Source organism: Diabrotica undecimpunctata, chromosome 2 (genome assembly GCF_040954645.1).
Source record: "Diabrotica undecimpunctata isolate CICGRU chromosome 2, icDiaUnde3, whole genome shotgun sequence".
Taxonomy (NCBI): Eukaryota; Metazoa; Arthropoda; class Insecta; order Coleoptera; family Chrysomelidae; genus Diabrotica; species Diabrotica undecimpunctata.
In genome coordinates, this window is record NC_092804.1 from 31807274 (window position 1) to 31821371 (window position 14098).

Sequence of the window (14098 nt, forward strand, 5' to 3'; positions counted from 1 at the left end):
TGCGATAATTTTTTCACGTATTAACCTTAAATTATTGGGTCTATTAAAAGTACTGTTTGCCTTCAAAAGAGTTAAGTAATTTATAACGTTCATAGACAATTTTATAGCAAGTGATACTTCAAATTTCTAAACAGGGCTATATGAAGATAAACAATTATTGTATAATTTTGTGAAAAGTACCGTAGATTAGATTGTTAAAACATGTAAATATTTGGTTTATGTACTACATTATATTGTACAGTTCTAGTAACGCATTGGTACTCTAGCATTTTAATTCAGAATATACAACTATAGCTTTATATACATTTTTTATTTCTTCCTTGTTTTATACCATATGTTTTATGTGTTTTACTTGTGGGTATGGCAAATGGACTGGTAAATGATAAATAATTTAAGAGATAAAAAATTGCTAACAGTATTTAATTATAAAAGTCATAAATAGAGGAAAATCCAAAACCGAGCTTTTAATCACAAAAAATGAGATAAACTTTTCAAGCAGCGTATTTCAAGAAAGTATTGGGAAAGGAAAAGAAAAATAGAAGACGAGATGAATATGATTCAGCAGCAGAAGAAAAAGAAGACCATAGACAAAAACGAGCAATGCCAATTCGGTCAGAGGAACGAGATGATTCAGATGATGAAATAATTGTCACAGAGAGTTCCACAAGAAGCAGATCTACTGCAGTTTTCCTATCCAATCGCCAATGTTCTTAAGCTATGACGTAAAGTTCTTTCTTCCCATTCCTCTGTAGCACTTGATTTTACCTTTCATGATAAGCTGAAGGATTATGTATCGGTCTTTTTACAATTAGGTAAATATTACAATTTACGGAAGTGAGTACTATACCACACCAAATTAGATTCTACTGCTTTTTCAAAAATTTCTTTAGCTTTCCTATATTCCGCCGAAACATCGTAATTGCCAATTTTCACGTTTTTTTTTTAACTTTTGATGACACTACAGTATGAATTCTATTTAACAACACTGACTACAGCAACGAAAAATTCCCTTTAACGTAAACGAAAAGAATTGCTAACTTGGGAGATTTTTACATAGTTTTTTTTTAATTAAGTAAAAAAATATGTTACGTAACGAAATATTCGAACTCCCTCCCGCTCCTGTAATGCACCAGGATATTTTAAAGACCTCACGCCCCCTAATTGCAGTACATAATACTTGAACGACCCCTAACAATGTACAATAATGTACAATGACCAACAGCGGTAATCGTATTAGAAAAAGAAGAAGACGCTGTGTAGTATTTCATCTTTTCTTTGGTCAACCTTTCTGTTTCTTCTATAGCATTCTTCTTGAAATTATATTAATTTAAAGTAGTCACCAAGTCATATCTATACTTTTCTAACTCACTTTGTTTTTAAGATATTTATTTCAATTAAGATTTTAAATTTTAAAATAGAAAGAATAAATTTTGTTTACTAGATTGTTTTTAAAACATAATCAAATATTTCATATGATTTTCAAACGCATTAACAAATTAAAATTAGATTGAGTTGGAAACATCAAAACTTTTGATTGAATTGATGAGAAATATATGTAGTGCAAATCATAGACCCGTTTTGAATATTCGATATAAGGTGTCTGACAGTGATGTATTACCCCTCCGAGGGCGGTGTTCCAAGAGTGACTCATCCTTTCCTGAATGCCGTCTTCTTTTCCAATGCACGACGTGCAGATCCGTATTTATCGGTAGAAGCTAAAATAAATGCTTTAGATAATAATAATGTTGAATGATATTTTACGATCTAAAAGTACTTTGTATTTATTTTATTTATTTTTAATTATTTATTGTGTCTCAGCTATAGACGTTATTGACACTGGAACAATTTCTTTACAATAAATATAACAGCTTAAAAAAATAACGTAAACATCACAATAATAGTTATTTATTGTACAAGACGATAAAATTGTACTTTATCTTCGAGAGCGTTTTTCAGAGGTTCGAAGACGAACCTCTTTCTTCGAGACGTCAGTCGAGACGCTAATTATTATGCTCGAGAAGATAATGCGATTTTATCGTCGTGTGCAATACAACATTTTTTTCTATAGCAAGACTTCACGTTCAGGTAAAAAATAGAATTTCAAAGAAAATTGTAATTTTTAGCACAAAAATCGCAATTGTGTTGCTCCGTTGCTAGGGATATGAATTACTCTGTCAACAAATGTCAAACAAATGTTACGTTTTGGTTTTGGGCGGAGGATATTGTTGCGTTTTGTGTACAAAGTGAATAAATACGAAATAGACGGAAAATAATTAACACAAGAAAAGGAAAACCTGCCATCAGATGTAGAAAATACAGCGTTGGAAGCAGAAAGTTTCATTTCTAAATTCAGCAAGTTAACCACCTTACTAAAAAACCTTAGTGGAGGATACAAAGCTAAAAATTCCAAAATTCAGGAGTCAGATGACATTATTAAAGTTCTGACAGAAGCTCCTGATGACGTCTATTTGTTGATGAAGGTTATTGCTATTTTTGGTGCGCATAAAGCGACTAGGTCCGATGAATTGTACAAGTTAGAAGTGTTTAACGTGGACGACAGAAAATCGGTGATAATCGTTTTATTATCTGATACTAAAATCAAGCAGGAAAGGTCGTTTTGTATTACTTGGAAATTGTGAGAAAGTATATTGCCTTGCGCCCCAAAAACGTACCTCACAGTAAGTTTTTTGTAAATTACCGACAGCAAAAGTTCACTACTCAACCGGTGGGGATTAACACTATATATAATATCCCCAAGAAGATTGCAGATTTTTTGAAACTTGCAAATTCAGAAATGTATTGTTTCCGTCGTTCTTCAGCTACTATGTTCGCAAATTCTGGAGCTGATCTAGTAAAAGTTAAACGTTTAGTTGGATGGAAATCGTCATCTTACGTTGAAGAGTCAATAAGCAATAAGATTGCTGTATCCAAGTGTATACTTGGCGGACCAGAAAATCAATCCAGTACCTCGAATCAAGTGTTTAAGTAAACGAGTACAAGTTGTGATGCTCCAAAAATAGATATTTCTAATAATGTTAATTGTAAAATTTCAGTTGTTTTTAATCCTTAATGTGTTTGAATTTGTAAATTATATTGAATAAAAATAAGTTAAAACGTTTTATCTACTCTTGCTGTTAAAGTGTCACTTTATCTACCCTTGCGGTTAAAGTGATACTTTATCTACTCAAAACAGTTGTTATAGCAACACTTTAATATTAGCTATGGAAACAATTATATTTAAACATGAATACAGTATATTATGGTAATAGTAGACTTTTTATATTTTGTTAAAATCTAATTTTGGAATAATCAGGTTTCTCTTCATGGAAGATCACTTTAAGTTGCTCGTGGATATTGTTCGTTGATTACTTTAATAGAGGCGATCTGTGAGAATACGCATTACAGTTGGTGATAAATTGACGCTTGGTTTTGAGATAGATAGGGCTAGATCCAGAAGATCCAGCAAATTTATACTGCTGCATTTTGAACAGTATTTGAATTATATCAGATATCAGGGTTCGTATATCAGATTTTATCTGACCATATATCAAACCTTGTGAAACAAGATAATGTTGATGACGAAAATCTAATAAAAAAAGAAAGAGAAGATGAACAGTTGAATAATTAACAATATACTGCAATACATGGAAGAAAGAAGAAAATCAAAGAACAACAAAAGAATGCACAAAAATATTCCGATACAAATAAAAACCGAAATACGAAAGGCCAAATAAAATTTGTTAAAAACACAGTGTGAAGAGCTAGAGTTGTTAGAACTAAAACACGATACGTTTAATATGCATAAAAAGGCTAAACAAGCAGCTGGTCTTCAGAAATCCAACACAGCTAGCAAACTGCGAGATCAACAGACGAACATCTTCACATTATCATGAAATATTAAGAACTCTGATGATAATAGGTCCGAATAACCTTCATTCTACATAATGTAATGGTCACTTACCAATCACATCAGATGAAGTGGAAAAAGCAATATCACAACTAAAATATGGCAAAGCTTCTGGGCTGAAAATGCATATGCTGAACCGATAAAGTTATTTAACACAGACGGTACTCAACGCACAAATATTTAATGACATATTTAAGCGAAGTAATACCAAGAACATGGCTAAAGTCGGCGTTTATTGCTCTGCCAAAGAAAACATAATCCGCTTTCTGCAATGATTTCCGAACCATCAGCTTAATGAGCCACATTTTTTAAAGTTATTTCTAAAAATCATACATCAAAGGATATATCGCTTATCGAATGCAGAACTATCCTACGTCACAAAATGCAAATTTTACAGATCATTTTTTCTGATTTACTGTAAAACTAAACAAACATTTTAAAAAACAAGGTGACTAGGTATAATGTAACTTTTTAAGCCTATATTCGATTACGCTTATGTTTTTTCCGATAAAATCAGTTAATCACAATTTTATGGACTAAGGATACCTTGCTCGTTATTATAGGTAAAATGCTATGCCCATATAGGTTTAAATCAAGCAGGAAGATAATCGAATTAGACTACTTCTGATTTGTATATAGTGAGCTTAAGAAACGAAATTAAAAACCAGAAATGAAATAAACTAAATAAAAATAAAAATAAATTTATTATTGATACAAACGAACAAAAAATATTAGTTAACTAATCTAGATATAATACTATTTGTTAGTTGCAAAAGTAACTTTTTTCTAAACAAGGTACAAAATATTAAAAAAGAAATAAGTATGGATTCCTAACATATAAGGGAATTATTACTCGTAATCATCTGTACGTAAAACTGAATTAGGTAAATCAGAATAAAAATCATGGTACTGGGCGGGTTTCACTTTCTTGTTACATAAAAATTGTAGATGTTCATGTTTTTTCTTAGCCAATGGAAGAAAATCTTTATATAACGGTTTCAGCTCGACATTATTTATATCGATATTAATTGACTTTCTACCTTTTTGTAATAAATCAATCGTAATCTTTTCATAAGCTTATCATAATCATGTTTAAAAAGAATTTTGTATGGAAATTTGCTATTTGCCTCTAAAATGCGTATCTTATTTAAATGTTCTTTTTCATTATTTACGTCACGATGCTAATTCAAAGTGATTTCTTGAGTTAGAGCTTTCAGATCCATAAGTTTTTCTTTGTCCATTTCGATTACCTGATAAGGACTGTTTTTCTTGGCCGTGCGCACTAATGTATACCACTGATCAGGGGAAAATATGGGAATATGCTTAGGTGCTCTTTCTATTACACTGTTCATTGAGTCCCCTTCGGTCTGCGTGTGTCCTTTCTCCAAGAACGTATGTCTGATGACAATATTAAGCTTTTTTGCCAAGAAACTGTTCATAGTAAACAGGAATTTGTTTCTATTTTGGCCAGTGCAATTATCTGAGTAGAAGAAAACTGTTTTGTCCCATTGCCTACTTTATAGTTAATGAAATTAATTAAACAACTACCTATCTCCGAGCATCCCCTTTTTACGATGGACTCATACCACATGTAGCAGCAGCATTCGCCGTTAGACATATTAAATACGGTAATTGTCGACAATTTCAGTAGTAAGTAAGGCCAATATTGCATTTTGGTACAGGTAGGATTTCTTCCAAATCGAAAACTGCTGCACATAATTCACTATTTGGCTTAGCTTCTTCTTAATCCGCATTTTTTAATTGTCAAGCAACCTCCTTGTTTCTAATATGTGACTGATATTCTTCTATTTCATTTTTCTCTTCCATTGTGCTTTCTGTATATTTGTTACATATATCACACATATCTTTTTTAGGGATGAAAAACGCTAAATTGTATTCAGTGTTAAATATTATTCTATACATACTTTCAGTCGCAGGTTTAATATTCTTTTCTTCGCAATATTCAAGATAGACACCATACATCTTGGCTATGTTAAGTGTCGAAGCCAAAAAACGTTTAGATGTATTTTTCCGATAGTACTGGCTTTCGACAGTTTCAAATAGATTAATGTGGTCTCTTATTTTCTGCTTGACAGACTGATCTAGTTAAGAGTTTTTACATACTTTACGTCGGCGCTTTTCTGAAACTGTACGCGTACTTTCCATTTTTGTTAACTGTTTTAACAACTTGGGCACTAATTCCTGATGTGTTAAAAAAAACCTTTTACATACAACCGTTTTCTGTCCACTATTATAAAACATGTATTTGTAAGAAAATACCAATTTTCTTTCTCTAATTTTTTCTGTGTTGCCTTCATTTTCCATATTATTTTCCTCATCGCCCTCCTTCTTTTCACTAATTTCTCTCAAGCGTGTGCTGACCTTTTCTGTCAAATCAAGTCACGTTGTCTGTTGTTAATGTCTTCTAGTTGCCAATCACTTTGAAAAATCTGCCTTCTTTCTTCTTCGGAAATATTTTCGCTACATTTATTTCTACAATTACTGCAAGCATTTTCTACTGTTTCTTTGCACGAACGTTTCCTTTCCAATCAGCATACTGTTCACCACGATTACAGGATGCCTTAATTTTATTTCTCCTCCATTGACTTGGGATTCTTTGTCGTTTGCGTGTGTTTAACTGCTTAGATGTCACCGATTGGCCTTGATTATCACAATCTAATAAACTTTCTTTATCTACTAGATCTTGATATTAAAATGGGTAGTTTTCTTTTATTGGCCTATAATCAGAATCATTACCATCATTATCAGAAGCAAATGGATCTTCTTCTGATTCAGGGAGGAGTAAATCGTCCTCTAAAATATTGAGTTCATTTAGGGACATATCGCTACTTCGAATTGATTGGAAATTTGACTTGATTGGAAAAAAGGCTCTCTTTAACATACAAGTACTATTTCAACGATGTCAAAAAGTGAACTGCGATATTTATGCATGCTTCATTGATTACCATAAAACGTTCGATAAAGTAAAGCACGACAAGCTGATGAAGATAATAATAAATATTGGAATACTGATGACACGGTGGTATTCGCTGACGGATATGAAGCCCTCTAGTAGTTAATAAATAGAATAACAGAATTAACTCAGAGATTTGGACTTTCCGTAAACATTAAGAAAACAAAATGTATGATAATCCTCTAAGAAGGTACAGCAATTTGAAAGAATCAGTGTAAATGGGCAACCAATAGAAAGAGTAAAAACATACACCTCCCTTGGTACGAACCTCAATGAAAATTGGGACCATTCCCTAGAAATCTAATGTAGAATAGAGAAAGCAAGATTAATTTCGTGGATCAACCAGAGGACTAAGAATTTAGCTCATTCTAAATGAGCTAAAAATCAGCAAACGGCTATCCAGCAAAGTCCATCTCCAACAATTAAAATACTTTGGACATATTATGAGAGTAGATACAGACAATGGATATAGTCTACATCCTAGCTTAATTTCTGTAGTTGTGCAGATAGACTTTAATAGACAGTTAGTCTGTATTATTTAACATACGTTTCTTGTATACAACTTCCGAATGATTTGAACTACCTTGGACTAGTGTCAAAAATTATCTTTAAATATAATAGAGCCTTAATTAATTTCTGGTTACATTTTTGTAGGATTTTCTCAGACCTATAAAGAAGGCTACAATAGAGGCTTGATCTGTTTTAAATATGTAGGTAATTCATGATAACTATAATACTTTTGTTACAAATGAAACTAAACGACTATTTGGTTTATAAATTTTATTATTTGATAATTTTCTTAATTATCTGAATTTTTAATCTATTCGTTTAAATTAATTTTAGTTCAACTAAAATAGAAGCAGGTAATCTAAGATTAAATCTAAGAAAATCATATTTTGTGGATTTAAAATGTAAAGTGATCAATTGCGAGAAATGGTCGCGCCATCTATGCGTCGGGGTTATAAAATTCAGAAACTTAATTACAGTTCACCATAATATAAGAATAAGGAAAACTGTAAATGTCAGTTGATATTATTGAAATTTATATTAAAATTGACAATGAATAAGTATTATTTTTTATTAGATAAATTAAAATAAAAAAGCATGAAAAGAAATAAAAACATTCCAGATATTTTGCTACCAAATTGTTAAAGGTTCTCTTCTTCGGGTTGATATAAAAAAGAAATCCTATGCCGTGGAATATTACCGGAATGACAAGTTAAGGTTGATAATTTGGTTAGGTCATCATAGTTCCCAGTTTCATAGTGTTAAATTATACTTTTAGACCGTCTTTATTTCTTATAGATCTTCCCCAAATTTTAATAATTCCTAATTACATTTTTTTAAAAGGTTCTCTGATAACATGCACAATTATTGTTTCTGTTGTCAAACCCCACGTCACACATTTTATGTTTTGTTTTTATTCTGTGTGTACTGTGTACCTAACTGTCCCTGAAGTGCCGACTCTAAAGCCGCGTTTACACGATGACAATTGGCGAGACAATTGTCATTGGACAATTGTCATCACGTGGTTGCGGATTGTCGGAGGCCAGTCCAGTTGAACGAGAAGATGTTTATACAGGGCCAACTATTGCCATGGCAGTAGACAGTTAAAACATGGCCGACTGCTCGTCATCTGTTCTGTCCGGTAAGAGAACTGGCAAAAAACAAGACAGAACTACTGGCTTACACCGTTCACAAGGCGCCAATTGTCACGACAATTGAGATTTCGAGTGGTGGGTGGCACACTGAGCGCAGCTCATTGTCCTTAGTCTACTCCCGGAGACAACTGAATTCTGGGCCAATTGTGAAGGCAGTTGGCAACGCAATTGGTCTGAAGTGTTTAGACGAAGACAATAATTTCATGCCAGTCAGTTGTCTTCTGACAATTGTCTCGCCAATTGTCATCGTGTAAATGCGGCTTAAAAGATCTTTTGTATACGTTTGCGGCATTCAGATATTATATAGGTAGGTAGCGTCTGTTGTCGAGCTTCCTTTGGGCCAAAAATTTTAATACTTATTTATTTAATTATTTTTTTTGCTGAGCACTCATGCTCGCTCAGTGAATTTTGTTAACGAAACTTGTTATCGCCTGAAACTAACAGAGGATATTCTTCTTCTTCTTTAGATGCAAATCCACTAATGGATGTTAGCGATCACATTTTCCATTAATTCTCTATTTCTTGCAATATGTATCAGAGATTGTATGTCGTTAATCCCTGTCCATTGCCTTATGTTTCGGAGCCAGGACATTTTCTTGCGTCCCATTCCTCTCTTGCCTTCAATTTTACCCTCGATTATAAGTTGGAGGAACTGGTATTTTTCATTTCGCATGATGTGACCTAGATACGCCGTTTTCCTTTTCTTGATGGTTTCGAAAAGTTGGCGTTCTTGGTTTATTCTTTTAAGGACATCTATATTTGTGATTTTCGCTGTCCATGATATTTTTAGGATACGGCGATAGAGCCACATTTCGAAAGCTTCTAATCTGTTTATATCCCTCGTTTTGAGTGTCCAGCCCTCTACGCCATATGGCAGCACTGACCACACGTAGCACTTAGTAAACCTTAGTCTCAGTTGAAGATCGAACTCTGAACAAGTCAGTACCTTCTTGAATTTTACGAAAGCTTGTCGAGCTTGCTCAATGCGACATTTTACTTCCCTGTCCGATGCCCAGTCTTCAAAAAGCCACGATCCCAGGTATTTAAATTTACTCACTCTTTCAATGGACTTAGTATTCAGTGTTATGGTGGAGTTTTCAAGTGCATCCAAGTTTCTGGAGATGATCATAAATTTGGTTTTTTTGATATTAATCTCTAATCCCATTCGCTTACTGTGTTCTCCGATTATAGTGACAAGTTCTTGAAGATCGACTATGTTGTCACAAATTAAGACACCATCATCAGCATATCGTATGTTGTTGATCAGTACTCCATTCACTTTGATTCCCATCTTTGCATCCTCCAGAGACTCTTGAAATATGGCTTCCGAATAAATGTTAAATAAAAGAGGGGAAAGCACACATCCCTGTCGAACGCCCCTTCTTATATGTATGGGTTTGGATATAGAATTGTCTATTTTTAACTGTGCCGTTTGATGCCAGTACAAGTTTTCAATGCATCTTATGTCTTTTTGGTCTATATCAACTTTCTTGAGGATCTGCATTAACTTGTGGTGTTGGACACGATCAAACGCTTTTTGGTAATCTAAAAAGCATAGGAACACATCCTTCTTCTCATCGTAACAATTTTGGACCAGCACCTGTGTTGCTACTATTGCTTCTCGTGTTCCTAAACCTTGCCTAAACCCGAACTGGGAGTCACTGATGTCCCATTCACATTTTTTGTATACTCTTTGATGTAGTATTTTTAAGAATATCTTTAAAGTGTGACTCATCAGGCTAATGAGTCTGTGATCCTCACATCTTTTTGCATTGACTTTCTTGGGCAGGGGAATAAAGGTAGAGCGTAACCACTGTTGAGGATAGCAGCCAGTTTCATAAATTAAGTTAAATATTTTGTGTAGTGCTGAAATTCCCCTTTCATCCAGTAATTTGAGTATTTCTGACGGGATTTCATCTGGTCCAGGTGCCATTGTTTTTTGAATTGAATATTGCCTTTTCTATCTCCTCTTTGGTGATTGAAGGGCCAGTCAGCTGGTCGTCTGTATAAACTTCACTCATGGGTCTTTCGTCATGGAAGAGCTCCTGGATATAACTTTCCCATATATCAATTTTTTCCTTTTCACCCAGCACTATCTGGTTATCCTGATTAACTATGGTGGTTGGTCTTCGTTTTCTGTATATTCCAGCAGTCTCCTTAAGCTTTTTATGTAAATTACGGTCGTCGTGCTGTCGTTGTAAATGTTCTAGATCGATACATTGTTGCTTAAGCCATTCATTTTTTGCTATTCTTATTTTTGCTTTTATTTGCCTGTTAATGTTTTCATACATATTGCTGCCATCTTGTTTATTCTTGTGTCTTCGTCGTTCTTCCATTAGTAATAGTATTTCGTCTGTCATCCATTTTTGCCTCTTGTTATTTTGTTTGTACCCTAAGTTGTTTTTCATGATGTCTGTTACAGCACTTGTAATCGTATTCCATGTTGGTGTTAGATCTTCGGCAATGTTTGTCGTCAATATTTGAATTTGTGCGTTTATTTCATTGCTTATTTCTGCTTGTATCATTGGGTCTTTCAGTTTGTCCAGTGCTATATGTTGTTGAGTTTCAGGATTGTTCTTGCAAACAGAGGATATTAGTAGATCAAAATCTGAATTTCTTTTAAAACTACTAATCGAAAATAACGTTGACGTCATATCCATTCGAGAAACTCACTCACCATCAGAAACCGCTTCTTAGGAGCGGTAAAATTCCGAAATATAGCAGAATATGCAACTTATGTAGATATTAGTATACAAAATGCCAAGATGATGGACTGAAGCTGTAAAAATATTGTGTCCATAATCTCCAGAGAAGTGAATGGTATAACTATTAAGAACATCTATAAAACACCAGTAACTAAATGGCCAATAAATGTAATCAAAGTTGTGGACGATGAGCCTACAGTTTACATTGGTTTAATAGTCACCATAACAAAGCGGGTATGAAAACAATGATGAAAATGGGGAAATACATCTGAATTGGGCCGAAGAGAACAATACCCACCTTATCCATAGTCTAAAAGATAAAACCACCTTCTTTTTTAGAAGATGGCGCAAAGAGTACAACCTCGATATTTGATTTCGAGTAACTCACAGATGCAACCACTCAAGCTACCAAACCGTACTCCCTAGTTTCTCTCACAGCCAACATCAACCTATCATAATGGAAATAGGCACACAAGTCCAAAGACCAACAATTTGTTCCAATCAGAAGGTATGGGAAGAAATTCGCAAAATGGGCGAAACCAGTAGAGCACAACACAGCAGGCAACTTATTACTGACGACAAGGATATCCTAGAAACGTGGAAGGAATAATTTTATCAACTATTAAACGACCAATCTAACAGAAATACATCATACATAGAAGTACTTACAGCTGAAATAGAAGACCAACACTCGACATACGAAGAAGTAGCCCAGGCAATTAAAAAACTTAAACATAATAAAGCGCCAAACAGCGATGGTATATTCGTAGAATGCTTAAAACACAAAGGAGAAGCGTTGTACAGATTAATATATACGCTAACTAAGGCATTTGGCAAGAAACAATGCCAGATGAATGGAAAGGAGGAATTATTGTACCAGTCCTCTAAAAAAGAAACAAAAAGCACTGTTTTAACTACCAGGGAATAACGCTTCTAAATACCACCTACAAAGTCCTTGCAAACATTCTGCTAGAAAGAACCAAAACATATACAGAAAAAATCGGTGAGGGTTGTTAATGCGGATTTAGACTGGACCGCTATACTACTGACCAGATATTAACAATAGAATAGGTAATGGAACACTGTTAAGAGTTTCATCGTGAGATTTTGAAAATGCGTTTGATAGAGTATATAGAGTTAGACTGTAAACAGCGATGCAAGAACTTGGCTTCGAAAAAACTATTCAATTTAATAGGGATGTGTATGGAATGGTTACGATGTAAGGTGAGAGTTGGACAAGTATACTTGGAGACATTTAAAATAAAAAATGGACTAAAACAGGGGGATGCAATTTCACCAAAACTTTTCAACTTACCTCTGGAACACATAATCTTCTTCTTCTTAAAGTGCCCTCTCCTCAATGGAGGTTGGCTACTACAATTTTAAACTCTTCTCTATCTTCAGCTGTTCTTATTACCTGTTCAAAATTTAGCCCTGTCCATTGTCGGATTTTCTGAGCCACGATAGTCTTTTCCTTCCTAGGCCTCTCTTTCCCTCGATTTTTCCTTAGTGGTACTTATTATTTCTCAGTATGTGGCCTAGGTATGATGTTTTTCTAACTTTTACTGTGTTAAAAAGTTCTCTTTCCTTGCCTATTCTATGCAGCACTTCTTCGTTTGAGGTATGCGATGTCCATGAAATTTTGAGTATTCTCCGGTAGATCCACATTTCAAAGGCCTCCAATTTATTTACGGTTGATGTTTTAAGGGTCCACGTTTTAACTGCATATAGAAGAGTCGACCAGACGTAGCATTTTGATAAACGTAGTCGAATTTCGAGTTTTATTCGAGAATCACAAAGCAGTTTTTTTATTTTTTCGAAAGATTTTCTGGCCTGTTCTATTCTCGATCTTATTTCTAGATCAGGATTTAGGCTGCTATCGATCCAACATCCCAGGTACTTAAATCTATTGACCTGTTCTAAAATGTGCCCATTTATTGTGCAAGGTTGACAGACACACATAATCAGACTAGCAAAAATCGAAAAATTAATTACAGTATTTTATTGAGAAGGACCAAACTTACTATTGGCATTTGCAGACGATATCCGTCTAATAGAAAACACCAGATTAAGGATGAAGGAGACTTTTGTCAGATCTGAAAAGCAAGTAGAGAAGAAGGGTCTCCTAATCAATTAAACCTAAACTAAACTAAACATATGCATCTAAGCCGCAATAACCGAAACAAAGATAGAGTTGGAGAAAACATCACCATCGATGATTCAACTTTGAGCGCGACAGAGAATTTAAGAATCTTGGAACAACAATAATTGAAGACATATATATATATATATATATATATATATATATATATATATATATATATATATATTTTCGGTTTTTTATAACGTCTTACGACGTTGTCCCACTCCCAAACGCCACTGTATTCTGTCTTGAGTTAGGTCTTCATCCAGATTTCGAGCGCTAATCGCTTTCCTAACTCCCAGGTTCCAGCTCTGTGGAGGTCTTCCTCGTTTCCTCTTCTCTGGGGGTTGCCACATCATCGTTTTTTAGGCAATCTTTCGTCTCCCATTCGGCTCACATGCCTATACCATATGAGCTGTTTTCTCTCAATAATATCCTCAACTGTAGTGCCCTCTATACCCATTTGTTGTTTTATCACTTCATTCCGTATTCTGTCGGCTCTTGATATTCTCATCGATCTTCTGATGGCATCCATTTCCGTGGCTTCGACGTTTTTCTTATATTTTTCGGTTATTCTCCATGTCTCAGCTCCATAAAGTAGGCTAGTTTTAACCATTGTCTCATAGATGTTCCATTTTCTTTTCTTTGATATTTCTTTACTCCATAGAACTCCGTTCAAACATGCTATAGCTCTTCGTGCTTGTACAA